We start from the raw sequence: 15487 nt of genomic DNA on the forward strand, positions 1-15487 counted from the left end.
AAAAATCCCAAAGCCTGGACCACGCCCCAGATCAATTAAATCCATGTCTCTGGAGAAGGGTTTGTTTTTTGCTCTAACTTTCTGGTGCTTCCACTGGACTGTAGGTCCAAAGCCACCCCGCTAGCAGGAGAAACAATGAGCTGCACTAAAATGACCAACTTCCAAACACTGCCTTTGACATTAGTGAGATTGTCGGCTCACAGAATTATGAGTGTCTTTCTTTGAAGACTATTTGAGCTCTAAAATTCTGTGATTCTCTTTCATCTGCTCTCTCCTGGAAACAAAAAGCACGCCGGAGCCAGCTGTTTTCCCATAACACCTGGAATATTGCTAACTGTCTGCAGTGTAAAAAGATCTGTCTAATCCGGTCAGTGTGTTGGTAAGTCTAGATTGCCTTGCCAGGCTAAGGTAAACAGCAGTATGGTTTACAAAGGAAAAGTACAAGTCAACTAACTAGGTGTAAAAGAGTAGTGGAATTTTTCTGAGTGCATATTTAAGACCTCTCACTGTGCGAGCTTCCAAATTCTTCTGATATTCAGTTAATTGGAAATGTACCCTTCTCAAGAATGCCTTAAAATAAAAATGGATCCTCTTTCTCCTGCTGGTGAAAATTTAAATACTTACAAGGCTGAGGAGGCTATGTTATCCAAAATATGCATTTCTGCCTGGCCTGGACTTTAATTAGATATTACTGTAGTTGTCTAAATGGATAGAAAGAAGCTATAACTCTTGAACCAAGGCACAATTAGTCAGGCATAAAAGAACTCTAAAGGGATACTAATTGCTTTTAAAAAGATAAATCGAACTGAACCACAGAAGCAGAAAATTACCTTTGTTGAGAATCATCTGGGTTGTTTAAGAAAGGGAGGGCTTGTTGAAATTGGAACTAAATGAGGATGGCTGAGAGAGGCCCTTACCACTCTCTTGGCCAAACATAAATCGCACCGGCAGGGACTTTAAGCTCCAGTGCCACCCAGTTAAGGCAAGGCTGTCTTTCCGAACTCGGGTAACCTGCTACATACCTTCAACTCTTGCCAGCAATTGTTTTGACATCTTACAACAGGGATTCCCAAAGTTATTTGTAAATGTTATCTCAGAGGGTGTGCCCTGAAACTGTCTCCATGAAGGTAATTTAAATTCATTTTAATCTTTAAAATGAACCTTCAGGGCAGAGGTGAGGCGCTGGGCCTCCCTGTGAACTCCACGGCCCTGTGGGGTGCTCACCGCCTCAGACGAATTCAACTTAGGGCGAATCTTGTATTTACAGCTCTATGAGTCAGGCAAAATCAAACTCAACGTGACGTGTCACAAAATTGCTGGGAACCTACGGGCAACCCAGAGACGCTTTTTTGAAGAGAAGAGGTTTAGAAAAGTCACCCTCCAGTGAGCAGAAAACCTCGCCCAGGCAGAGGTCATTTTGTTTCATACATACTATGGACAAGTCCTCTTTGGTTTCCTCCTCATGCAAAACAACAAAGTCTGAGAGTCCACATTTAGCAGATTCCACCCATGAGGACTGGTCACCCCTCTGCTCTTATCTTCCTCCAGTGCTCAGCAGCATTTGGGGTCAGTCAACTGCTTAATCATTCGCCCCTCTAGGCTTCTCCCACGCACAGGCAGCCTTTCTTCCCATTCTCTTTGGCCTTCGCCCCACTGATGACGATGCTGGCAAGTCTTGAGCTCAGAAGTGGGCCCTTGTTTTCTCTGTGTCACTAGTGGTCCCCGTTGGGCCACCCACGGCCACATTTTCAAATGCCACCTCTAGCCTGGCCAGAGCCGCCATCTTGGTAAATCACCAAAATGACCAACACAAAAGGAATGAAGACAGGGCCCCACCGCAACCACATCCACGCAGACTCACGAGAAAGGTAGACACTGAGGAGATCCGCACTGTTTCAAAAGGAAGCCCCACGCGTTACCATGGCAACACCGGAAGCCTCTTACCGAGAGAATTAATGTCCGTAGTATCAGCGTACCAGGCACGTTACGGGACAAGATAGCTTCCTAAGCACATGAAAGAAAACAATTGGGAAAAAAGGAAGCCGAAGAGGTAGGTACTTGGGTCAACGGAAGCACCAGCCTGCTCCACCCACCTACTCGGAGAACCTATGGAAAGGAGAAGCATCCTTTAGACATTAAAAAATAAACAAATACCAGCTGTATGCTGATTCCTTCCTCATCTGTATTGTCAGCTCATTCTCGCCTCTAAGCGGACACACACCTCCAGCTCGCTATCTCCGCACCAGCGTTCACCCGAGGCCTGAATCTTGGTCCTGCGCTCCCCATCCCCCATTAAGTCAAGCAGGACCACCTCGTTGCTCACACCAGCATTTGGTAGCTCTCCCCCATCTTCCCCTGGCCCTCCTCCCTCCTCTAACCCATCAGCGAGTTCGTCAAACTACTTGGTTAATAATCCTCCTACTTATCTCCATTTCCACTCTCCCGTCATCTCTCGCCCAGATTACTGTAACAGCTGCCTGGTTGATCTTTCTGCTTTTACGCTCACTCCCTACAATACATGTTCCACACAGCAGCCAAAATGAACTTTTCAAAATGTAAATCAGATCATGTTAATCGCCTGGTTAAAACCCTACAATGTTATCCCAGGAATTTGAGGTATCTAGTATTGTTAAACACCTATTAACAAATTAAAGGAGGAAACCTACATGGTCCTTTCAGCTGACAGCAGAGAAAGCCATCAATAAAACTCAAATTTTCCAAGACAAAAACTCTCAGCAAACTAGAAATAGAGGAGAACCTCCTTAATCTTGTAACAGGTATGTTTATTCAAAATATTGAAGCAAACATAATCATATTTAGTGGTCAGACTTGAAAACCATTTCCATTGGAGTCAAAAAAAATCAAGGTGGCTTACGATCGAGCATAGCTGCAAGTTAGTATTGACCTGGAAGCCCTAGTCAAGGTAGAAGTCCAATTAAATAAATATTTATCAAGTGCCGGCCACGTGCCAGGAAAAGTAAAACAGACAAAAACAACATTGGACATAAGTTACAGAGAAGGCAGGATAAAAACCATAGATATTGCTATGGGCTGAACTGACTTTCTCCCAAATTCAGGTGTTAAACCCCTAGCCCCAGGACTTCAGACTGTGACCAACAATTTGACAAGAAGGTCTTCTAAGCGGTGACTAAGTTAAAATGAGGCCATGACGATGATCCCTAGGTGGGTGTGACTGGCGTCCTTGTCAGACGAGAAAATCTGAGCCACAGGAAGCGCCTGGACTGGACGGGCACCTAGGGACTTGGGGACCTCAGGAGAAACCAAACCGGCCAGCACCTTGACTTCGGGCCCCCAACTATGAGAGAATAAGCCTCTGTTGTTTAAGCCCCCAGCCTGTGGTGTTTTGCTATGAGCGTCCTCATAATTAATTCAGAAAGAATCAATGAATTATGCTAGAGGGTGACAAACGTCTCTGAAAACAAAAGCAGAGGTCCTGGGTGCCAGGGCAGGAGCAGTGTCAGGTTGGGGGTCAGAGCAGCCCCGCCGAGCGGGGACACAACCAGACAGATGAGAACAGTTGAGGAGGCAGCTGGAGGGCAGGAACGCTGCGTCTCCCTACACAAAGCACTTGCGTCTCATGGCAGTTTTTGTTTCTTGGTCGTGGGGTTGGGTCCCCTACATTATCGCTACCTTTTGTATGAAATATTTGGTCATGTTTTTTAAAGGGCTCCGTTAGAAGGGTTGGCAGTAGCTGAAGCTGAGCGAAGGCGGGAGTGGCAAGGGTGGCAGGTGGCATTCGACACGGCAGGGTGTGGGGTGGGGGGCGGGGGGGCTACATGATGACTGACTGGGAGGTGAGAAGGGGAAGTGCGGGTGAGTGGAGCATGTGGTCATTACCAGCACGCATGGAGCAGGGGGAATGGAGGCTGAGCTCGGGCTCGGACAGGTTGTTTTTGGGGTGCGGGTTGATGGCCAGTAGCAAAAGGAGATGGAAGGGTGTGTCACACGTGTGTGTGATGCTCAGACACAGTTCTTGAGAGCGGCCTCCATCCTGGCGAGACGCCAAGGGTCAACCCCACGGCCTTGTAGAAACCCTACTCCACTGTGGTTCTTGGTGCGCAGATGCTGCTCACATGCCTGCAAATCAGGTTCCGAACTTCCAGAACCTTCCTGTCACCCAGTCGGGGCTGGTTTCACAGACTGCTTAGGGACAGTGAACACTGGGAAGCATCTTAGACATCAACTAGTAGCTGCTTCAATTTTAGAGTAGGTTTAGGTTTACAGAAATGTTGTAAAGCTACTTCAGAGTCCCCAAATCACCCACGCCCAGCTTCTATTACTGACATGTCAGTGTACTGTCACAATCAATGAATGAACACTGATATGTTATTTTGTAACAAATGTCTATGTTTTGTTCAGATTTCTTTAGTTTTTGCCTTTCAATTTTGTCTTTTTTTTTTTCTGTTCCAGGATCCAATCCAAGAACTTCTGTTATATTTATTTAGTTATTACATCTCCTTACTACCCTCTTGATGGTGAGATTCTTACTCCTACTTTTCTGTATGATATTGAAGATTTTTGAGGAGTGTGGGCCAGGTATTTTGTAGAATGTTCCTCAATGGGGTGGCCCTCCCTGGTGGCGCGACAGGTTAAAGTCCAGCTCTGTGAAGCTCTCTGCAGCCACTGCAGCATGAGTTCAATCCCCAGAGGGGCAGCTGACCCATATGGCACAACAGACCTCCCCTGACCCTCCCGTTACTCCCCTCAGCGGTGTATTTCAGTAGATCTGCCTGTGCTTCCTCCCCTCTCTGTCTCTGGTGAAGCCTCTCACCACCCCCACACCTCTAGCCTGTACCCCAGTTACAGAACCCCAGCTAGCTTGCGGTGCTGTGATTTAGCCCACTACAACACCAGGAAGGGCCAAATAAATCTTTTAAAATAATAAAAAGGAAAAAAAGGATGCTCCCCAGTGGGGACTATTCTAATGTCTCCCCCACCCTCCTTTTCCCTCCAAACAAAAGGATGGGCCTACTCAGATTAAAGCCTGGGGATGTGGCAGGCGCAACTCAGGCACATGCAGGACTCTGGGAACGCACTCTAGAACAATCCATCAGAAAGCAGATGTCCCAGCTGCCACGCCCTCCTTCCGAGGAGGATCTTCCCTCACACTCACCTCAAGTGCAAGTAGCTCCTTCCCACATGGCCGCCCTGTCCCACAGGGATCAGCAGACAACCTCTCATTGTCCTGACCCAACCCACCTCACACTTGACCGTGCCGTCACACAGCAAGTGTTTTTACATTCAGATCTTTTCGCTCAGCCAGAGAGATCTGCGGACCTTAGGCTGCTCTGCTTTGAGAAGCTAGCCAGAAAAACACACACACTCAGAGTCTTGCTGTATCATCTCAAGGCCCCAGAAGCTTTGAGAGTGAAAGAAGCACCCCAGCAGAGGACCCCTGGGACAGGGCAACATGTAGGATATAGGTACTTACTATGGCCTGAATGTGTTGTCGCCTCCAAAATCTTAAGTGGAAATCCTAGCTACCATGTGAAAGGAGGAGGTGGGTCTTTCTTTGGGAGGTAACTGGGCCTTGAGGTGGAGCCCTAGTGAATGGAATTAGTGCCCATTTAAAGGAGACCCCCAGAGAGCTCTCCAGCCCTCCATCTGTCACAAGCTGGCAGTCTGCAACCAGAGAAAAGCCCTCGACCTTCTCCAGAACCTAACTGTGCTGCTGCCCTGATCTGGGACTCCCAGCCTCCGGAACTGTGAAATAAACACCTGTTTAGGAGCCCCCAGTTGATGACACTTGGCGAAAGCAGCCTGAACAGACTGTGCGGCACTACATGAACAGAGAGGCCTCCCAGCATCTTCAGATTGCGGAACCGAACACGCAGCCTGTCGACACGCAGGCACCCGCCCCAGGGTCCTCGGCGCATCCCGTTAGGCCTCTCACCGTGTTGTCTCCGTGCTAGTCCGAGGGGCGCAGAGCTGCCTGCCAAGTCAGAACCTGTTCTCGGGTCCTTGACTTCAGCGCAGGAGAGAATTCCTGCAGGGCCAGAGTAGGTGAACGCGAAGGGAAGCTCTGGTCAGGTTGAGAAGACAGTCAAGGGTGAGTGCGTCAGCCTGGAGGGAGAATCCTGCCTGGAGTGGAAGCTGCTGGTGTAAATACTTACTTAGTTTGAAGGGGCAGGAGCTCTTTCTGAACTGGTTCTGACCACTTTTGTTTGGCAAGAGGGGGCAGGTGTTTACAGAATGGGTCCTGAACAGGTGTTGACCAGTCTGGCTTAACAATACCCGGGGCCTAACATCCCTGTGGGTAAAGTAATAGAAGTCTTACAATTGAGGCCCAGAGCATGCGATAAGGGGTCCAGTAGATTGGGGTCCCTTGCCCGGGCATAGGCGTGGAACGAGTTTTCGGTTCCTGGACGGGGGCACCGGGTGCCGCAGCTCCTGTGCTTCCTCCCTGGCCGGGCCCAGATTCCTGTGTCCCTGTCACACGCTGTACAGGATCAGCATTCAGCCTGAGTCCTGCGAACGCCCAGGGCAACAAAACCTGCCATGGCCTGCTCAGCCTAGAGGGTGCCGTCTTCCAGGCGGCCATTCCTCTTGCCCTCTCTTCTCTAGGTCCGCACTACCAGAGGCAGTGACCAAAGCAGGACCTTCTTAAGCTGACGGGGCCCAACAAGCAGCTCTACATTCCAAACCACCCTTGCGACAGGGACACTTTGGGTCTGGACCGTCTGGCTGGAGAGGACCCCTGGCTCTTGGGCAGGATGCAGGTTGCAGCCCATTAAAGGAAATAGAAGTCAATTTAATGGATCGTGACCAGCTCCCCCTTCCAAAAAAAAAAAAAATAGGCTGAACTAAAATAGAAAATGTTAGAGGGCATCACTTGTAGAAAATGAAATCTTCCTCCAGGAAATTTACTTTGTGTGGGCGTGGGTGGGTGTGTTTTTGCATGGGTGTATCATCTGGGTCAGGCTGTAAAATGACTTTCTATGAATTATTGTCAAAGACTTGGTGGGCCTCCTCTCTGAGGTCTGTGGGAGGATGAGCTCTAGGGGTGTTTATCAAGTATAGTGCAAAGAAAAAGAGAAGGGAGTGCTTTTATGACCAAGAGAGCCAGCCTGGGAGCGGGGCCATGAGTGGAAGCTGCTGGGCCCTCATAGCGGCACCCATGCCTCAGGTACAGTGTATTATCCTTTCCACCAGAAAAGGAACCACCTTTCAGGATTTAGCAGTTTAAAAAAAGTAACCAGCCCTGTGAACAACAAGGACGTTAGTGTTTGCTGCAGGAGCAGCAAGAGGCTGGGGGACTTGTCCTGAGGGGCTGCCCTGGGGCCCAAAACCCTGAGGAACGAGGCCGGGAGGCGGCCTCAGCACAGCCCAGACACCTGTGGCAAGAGGGTCTGGGCCTGACAGGAGGCCTCGTGCTGCTACCCGCTCCCACCTCCCAAGGCTTCTTCCCCTTAGCCCTCCTGGAGCCTGAGCAGAGCCGTTCCAAGACCCTTCACCTGGGTCTTCAGCACCCCCCAGCTCCCTCGCTCCCCCAAGGGCTCCAGAGTCCAGACACCCTGACTGACTTGCCCTCTCTTCCGTCTGGCCTGAGATGATTTAGACAGACTTTCCTCTCCTTGGGACAACCCAGGACCTCGTCTTCAGGCCTCACCCTAGGAGTCACCGCCTACTGCCTGGAGGCCTGGCTGTCTCTCAGGCGCAGCTGTCAGGTGAGTTCATGGTGTTTCCCACTGCCAGCCCCAGCACCTCAGGAAGGGAGAGGAACAGGGTGAGCACTGTCCTGAGGTTGGCTGCTGTTTGCTGTGGCAGCTCTGGGCTCTCAGGCACACGGAATTGGGTCAGAGCAGCCTGACCGAGGAGCCCTGAGGTGGAGGGTGCTGGGGGCGTGGCCGTCCCAGGGCTGCAGAACAGGTCAGGGCTTCTTCTGCCTTTTATTGTCCTGGTGGTGAGTGGGCCGAGAGGCCAGCACGGACCCCAGGAGCACCTTAAAAGGAACTTCAGGACCTCGGCCGCCAGGTTCAAAGGTGGGAAAGCACCGGGTGTGTTTGGGGCGTGGGAAAGGGAGCAGAGCAGTGAGTGGAACCGTGTCAGCCGGAGGACAGTTTTCACCCGGTCATGGGAGTCTCCAAAGCAGCCACAAGCAGTGGCCCGTGATGGGATGGGGAACTAGGGTGTGTTTTCAAAGGGTGATCATAACTTTCATCAGGATCTCAAGAGAAGCCTTGAGCGTCTGTGCTGGAAGCTTCCAGCAGCTTTGGGGAATGTCACTCTGGCAACCGTGTGCATGATAGAACAGAGTTTCACTGGTTTCCTGATGGAAAAACATGTTCCATGGCAAGGTAGTGTGTAAATATTTGCCATGTGGCATTTGCTTGTTTAATAAGATTGCCTGCCTCTCCACGTGCTAGTTAGAATTCTTCTTTTCTGGCGCGGGAAACCCCCATGGAACGTGGGACGAGCCACCTCGCGCACCCACCTGCCGGGCTGTGCTCCTCAGCTTCTCCTCAGCTTCTCCAGCATGGAGCTGCTTCCGCGCCGTCCTCCCCCACAGCTGACTTGCAGCCTGGTTTCTCCTCCTCTTCATTTCAGGCTGGTCCAGAGCTGGGTCATTTGTTCGCTCAACAAATATTTGTGTGAGTCCTAAGCCCTGAGCCGGGCGAGGAAGAAGACCTGCCCTTGACTTCAGGTAACCCATAGCTGGGTGGAGGGGGCAGTGGGGATGAGTAGGGGGTTTCCTCCAGGACAGGAGAGGGGCACGAGCTGGCCTGGGCCATCGGAGACAGGACCAGTGACAGCGAGGGGGAGGGGAAGGCCACCATCCGAGGCCTCATCTTCCACAAGCCCTGCTGGTTTTGATTTTCCTCATGCTTGCAGGGGAATCTTGCTTCAGCCCTCTGTGGGGTGTAAGAATAACCTCTGTTGGCTTTGGCATTACCCCCTTCTTTTTTGCTGATACCCTCTTGGAGGTCGAGGAGAAAAGGAGCCGGCCTAAGGAGAAATTATAAAACGTGTTGTTAATGTCATCAAGTTCTTTGCTTTGGGAAATGAGGACACTGTCCCAGGGAGATCAAGCTGGCAGCTGGCTCTTCTCCCGCTCACCTCTGCCCACATTGGTGCCTGGGCCGGGGTTCTTTGCAAGGACACCCCTCCTTCCCCCGGGGTGATGGTGATGCCCTTCCCTCTTCTGTCCTTTGCTGCCCCACCTGCCAGCGTACCTGGTAGCAGATTCATCTGAACAGCTGGGGTTACAATATGGGGTAAGGCCATTGGAGGGAGGAAAATCTACCTGCCTGTCTCATCCGATTTCCCTCCCGACCCAACAGTGAGGCTTCAGCGATGAGCAACCTGCCAAGTGCCGCAGAGAGATGCCTGAATTCCTCAGCTTGACCTCTTTGGCCCCTACCGTCCCCTCTGGTCAGTGACCCAGAGCACATACCCACCTTCACCTTTAGGGCGTCCCTTCCCCTACCCAGAGGCTTGGTTTTACCCCCAAACTGCCTTCTCCCTAGATGGACTTGGCAATTCCTGCCTGTTTCCTCCAGGTCTGAGGTTCCTGGCCTGACTCCTTTGCCATCAGAACTGGGATGAGGTGTCTGGCTGCGGGGAGGGGTGCTGAGTGTGAAGCCCACCCGTTGCCTGGGTCTGTGAGTGGTTCAGGAGGATTCTTCCTGACCGCCCATTAGGTAGCCATCTTTCAGGTACAAATACGTCTCCTAAAGACAGTTTTAAATTCTCACAAACGGTACCATCCTGAGCCACGTGAGGGAGGCAGGCAACAACATCTGCCCAGACCCCTGGGCGTGGGGGTGCGGCAGTCACCCCAGGGGGGTGCCTGTCCCTTGCTGCTCCCCGCCCCCAACCTGGATTCTCAGCAGGGCCTCTGGGCCTACAGAATTCAGAATAAACTTTGCTGCATTAGGTGATAATATTCAATTCTGCGATAGAAGATAAAAACAAATGGGATGGATATAACTCAGAAGAAGACTTAAATAGAGATAGAAAGCAAATGGCTTCTGAGCTCTGAGCAAAACTCCTAAGATGTGTTTAAAATAGATGGTAAGTTAGTAATCTATAAACACAAAGTGAAAAAAAGTGTTCCTTGCAATTGGAAAGGAATGGAGAGACCAAGTCAGAAGGTGCAAAGCGTATCGCTTCAAGCTGATTGTTTCCTCATCTCCAAATTGACCAATTTGGCCCTGAAAATGATAAAAGCTATCGCCATAAAGCACATTGGCCTGCAAGCTGCCGTGCGGGCCAGGTGTTCTCACCTCCACGTGTCTGAGAGAGTATGTGGGTTGGCCAGTGCTTATGCTCAACCTTGATTTAAAGAAACAGAACTGACCGAGTAGGTGTGTGTGTCGAGATAAAGGTACTTGTTTTAAAGAGCTGGCTCACATGATTAAGAAAGCTGGCAAGTTCAAAATCTACAGGGTAGGGCAGCAGACTAGAAACCCAGGAAAAGTTGCGTTTGCATTGAGACTACCTTCCAGCAGCTTCTTCTCTTTGGGAGAGGTCAGTCTTTTTCTTAATGTCCTCGCCTGACTGGATGAGCCCCCACCCACATTTTGGAATGCAATATTCTTTACTCAAAGTCTACTGATTTAAATGTTAGCCCCAACCAAAAGCTACTTTCTTGAACTGTTTACGTTAATGTTTGACACTGGCCATCATGGCCTAATCAAGTTGACACAGAAACCTCAGTGCTGATTCTCACAACCTTCCCACCAGTGGGCAAGTCAGACAGCTGAGAAAGCGACAGGGGCAGGGCCACCCCAGCAATGCGGAAATGGGGTCCTTCCATCCCACTCCAGCCTCATTTCTTTCCCCTTGGCTCATGCTGCAACGTAAATGAGCTTAATAAACCCTGTGATTGGAGCGTCTGACTTTGATTTCTGAGGCCTTCTCTTTTCTGAGCTCAGGGACAGCTTACCGGCCTTGGATGGTGGTACTGTTGCCTCAGGTCATTTCCCACACCACAGTGCCCAAAGACCCGCATGGGCTTTGCAATGACACACTTCTGTCCTCTGGGACATGTCCATTCTTGCCCTCTGGGACAGTGGGGGTGGGGCCCAGAGTAACAGGGATTACAACCCTCCACCCCGTCGCCAGGCTACTGGACTTCTTGCTTCTGCCTAGAAAACCTTCCCTACGTAAGTGACCGTCTTTCAGGGACGGGATGGCTGGAGAGACTTTGTGAAATCACCTTCTACCTTACACCTGTTGGTGATTAGTAAGAACTGGGACGCTGGTCAAAGACCCTGGCAAAAAACAGAGAAGATGGGCAGGAGTGCCCGACCTCAGTTTATCTTGGAAGCACCTCAAAGTCAGAAAAGGAGTGTCAGCTCTCCCAATATGACCAGAGAAGGTTCAGGGGTGGGGGAGGGGAGCTAGTGCCCGCTGAGAGTTAAGTTCCTTAAAACCAGGGACTGTTTTTTCTCTCTGCTCCCCACCCCCACTCCGACCCACACTTATATCCCGCCTGACACATAGCAGGTGTCAAGGCGTCCTCCTCCACTGAGGACCACAAGGAGCGAGGCAGCTGCCTGGCCAGCTGTGAGATTTGCCTGTGACGCCCCTGTTGGAAGTCCTCGTGGGACTTGTCCCAGAAGCAGGGCAGACAGGGTTTGCATTCCTTAGTTCTCGGCTAGGCCCCAAAGTCAAGTGGCCTGGGGGCACAGCTGGCATAGGTAACATTTTCTTCCTATGGGACGTGCGTTTCACATGCTCCTACAGAGTCAACTTATTTAGATCAGAGAACTGCTTGTGCCCATCACCCCCATTACCAGGCACCCCCTAAATTCAAAGGAGTTCAAAGAATAGCAAGTGCCCCCCGGGAACATGCCCTGACTTTGCAGCCCTGCCCTGCACCTTGTAGCTCAGGCTGTAACACCCAGGGGCAGAAACTGTCCCTTTTCACACTTCTTCTCTGTACACTGTCAGCGCCCGATAAATTGTGAATGCAAAGAATAAAGGAATCACCACGCTGCTTCTTAAGAGAGACTCATTTCCACTCACACCTTCTCCCTGGAAAATTGGGAGGGGTAGTTTTGAGGGGGGGGGGGTGGAGAAGAGTGAACAGCTGTGTTCCCAGCACCCACCCCACAGCACACCCACTCGTTCTCAAGTAAGGTGAGCCAGTACGTAAATACCTTCTGGCTTCCTCTCACTGAAGTGATTCGCCTGACTTAATCCTCTAGTCTTACTGGTGGCGTTTTCTGCCACTCAGAATGAATATGGTTAACAGGGGAAGGCCCATTTTACTAGAGTCTGAATGACTTGAATGAACAGAACATGCTAAATGATTGTGAACTGTAGCATTTCTACAGCATAAGCCTATGCAAACATTTTAAGAGCAGCCTAGGAAGTGGATTCTGGAGAATGTTTTTGGAACACTTTATATTAGTTATAGCCAGGATGATCTTGCTCCCCAACTCCCTTCTGGACATTTGGCAATGCTTGGGGCCACTTTTGGTTTAATGACCGGGTAGAGGCCAGAGATGTTGCTAAATGTCCTATGAACAGAACAGTTCCCCACAACAAAGAATTATCTGGACGAAAATGTTGCTGAGGTTGAGAAACCCTAAGTTGGATGGATAATCTAGTTTCTCGACATTATGATACTGTCCAGGGAAATATCTAGTTTCTAATTGCAAACCTCATATTTGCAAAGATTAAAATGTAAATGAAGACAAATGATCTCTGTCTGAATTGTGTTACCTTATCACTGGTTTTCTGCACAGATTTCTGTAACCTGATTTAAGAAATTGTAAACTTTCCTTCAAGTTTGACTGCTCACTGTTTACCATTTCTCACAAACAAATCAAGTTGTTCTCTTACTCTAAGCAAGTCATTATTGAGGCATTGGAAGTAAACTACAAAGTGGCTTGAGATGATGTGGCCAGCTCATTCACCCAGCTAAGCAATTATGGCCAATTGCCTTCTCTTCAAACGACTACACCAAAATCTCCCATCCGTCAAGTTCTTCATGTTTTTGGCATCCACCCATTGATTCTACGTTCTCTGTAGTCGGATCTGCAAGGGCACAACTTATACTCTGTCTTCCCAGGCCAGGTCAGAAAAGGATACAGCTTTCGGGCTCTCCCTGGTGGCACAACAGGTGAAGGCGCAGCACTATGAAGCTACCGCAGTCACTGCAGCACGAGTTCCATCCCGGCCAGGGAGCTGCCCCACGTGGCACAGCAGACCTCTCCTGACCCACCCACTGAGCCCCTCAGAGGTATATTTCAGTCCATCTGCCTGATCTGCTCCCCACTCTGTCTCTACTGAATCTTCTCACTCCACACACACCTCTGGCCTGTACCCCAGTTCTGTATGCATAAGTAAATCTTTTTTTAAATTAAAAAAAAAAACAAAAACAGAAAAGGATCCAGCTTTCTCTTGGTTCTATCAGAATCTAGCCCCATGCTGTGAGGAAGCTTGAGCAGCCACACATGTAAGGGTTATGGCCAACAGCCCAGCCCAGCATCAACTACCAGACCCGTGAGGGAGCAAGGCTTCAGATGTTTCTGCCCACAGCCATTGAGCCATCCTTTCTTCAAGTCTTCCCAGTTAAGGTCCCAGACTTTGTGGAATAGAGGCACACTGTCTCTCTTGCCCTTTTCAAAATACTGATCCACAGAGTCCATAAGTGTAATAAATTCATTTGTTTAAGCCACAATAATTACTACTTGGAAAGATTTAAATGGAATACTAATCCTCCCTCAAATAGAGTTAAAGTTTATCCTGCAACAAAACTCGCAAATTACTATACATCGAGGACTTTCTGGAGAGCTGATAAAGTGGCCCAGACACAAAATCTAAGCTTTCAGTGTCAAGGTTCTTTGGCCAACGTGAATGGCAAACATACTACTGCTCCGGTCCTGCACTTTGGGCAGACATCACTAATTCACCACAGAACTCTTGCTTGACGAACAGGAATCCAGCCTAAGGCCCTTCTCAACAAAACCCAAAGCACATGTGTACCACGTGATTTGCTAAAACACCATTTGAAACCTTTTAGCCATTTCCAATGCTTTTTAGTAAAAGTTGAAGCTGATTTCCACTGACTTATTCCCAGACAGAAGGATATAACTATTATTTAATCAGGCGTACATGAAAGGGTATATACCTTCACAGTACCAGTTTGCAAAAACTCTGTCACATTAGTTCAGTAGCTGAATATGAAGAGGAACTTTTTATCATGATTTCTAAGAATTTGACCATCAAGCAACACCAGCAATGTAATAATGCCAAGACTCACTTTTATTAAAAACACACAAACTCAAATCCCTTGTACATCAGAAAAATATCCAAGTGCTATATCAAACCAAAACAGTGGAAGCATGCCTAAAAAAGAAAAATAACAGCTAAGTCAGTGATTGAAGATTGTCAACTCTGTGGGGTAACACAGAGGTGGAATCTTTGATTTTAGTTTAATGAGCCGAATGCACAATCAAAGAGATCCAGGCACGCGTATTATTTTCATGTTTGTTCAATGTGCATTATTATGCCAGACCCAGGGAGGCGTGTGAAGTGGATGTACCCCTCTTTCAATTTTCTATTTGTGAATTTGATATCTCACCTTATGACTGACTGCCAAGTTTCTCTCCCTCATCTAACAGACATTCTGGGGAGCTGAGAACTGTTTATTTCTTTAAAGGAATGTAATAGTGGTTATTTGAAGAAAAGGACCTTGGTGATTGAATCTGGGGCAGCAGGTAAACCAAATGGCTGAGATCCTTTTGAATCCAAGATTTTAAGAATTGTGGCGACATCACATCCTCTTATTCTTTCATGGTTTCTTTTGAACTTGGAATCAAGTCACCTACCTATAAATTGGATAGGAGTAGAGATAGAAAGGAAACCTCACAGTCTGGAAGTGCTGCAATTTTCCTATTGAGGACAATTTTTAAAAACATAATTTTACCAAGACAATAAACCTAGGAATATTTCTGAGATAAATAAAAATTGTCTCTCACACATTCTCACTTTCAAACACTCCATTCTCCTCCACCTTTTCCCCAGACAAAGCAACCCTGTGTCCTCAGATGTCCACTCAGATTCTGGAACTGTCCTTCCTCCTTAACGCCCATTTCCTCTAGAAATTCCCACTTTGGTCCCACCCCATTAGACGAACTATGTGACCCCTTGGCTAGTCTGGTAAGCTGATTCTAACTCACATGTTATTGTGGGTTTTTATTATTATTATTATGGAAAAAATGATGAGAACCATATAACTTAAAAGCAACTGAGCTGAATCATTTCATCTAGAAAACATCATAAAAATTAAAATTTCCAGGGCCCTCCCTGGTGGCACAACGGGTTAAAGCACCGCATTATGAAGTTCTCTGAAACTGCTGCAGCATGAGTTCGATCCCGCACCAGGAAGCTGACCCACACAGTGAGGCAGACCTCTCCTGACCCACCCGCTGCTCCCACCAGCAGGGTATTTCAGTCCATCTGCCTGTTCTTCTCCCCACTCTGTCTCTGGTGAATCTTCTCACCTACC

Source organism: Condylura cristata, unplaced genomic scaffold, assembly GCF_000260355.1.
Source record: "Condylura cristata isolate star-nosed mole 26May11 unplaced genomic scaffold, ConCri1.0 scaffold00026, whole genome shotgun sequence".
Lineage (NCBI taxonomy): Eukaryota > Metazoa > Chordata > Mammalia > Eulipotyphla > Talpidae > Condylura > Condylura cristata.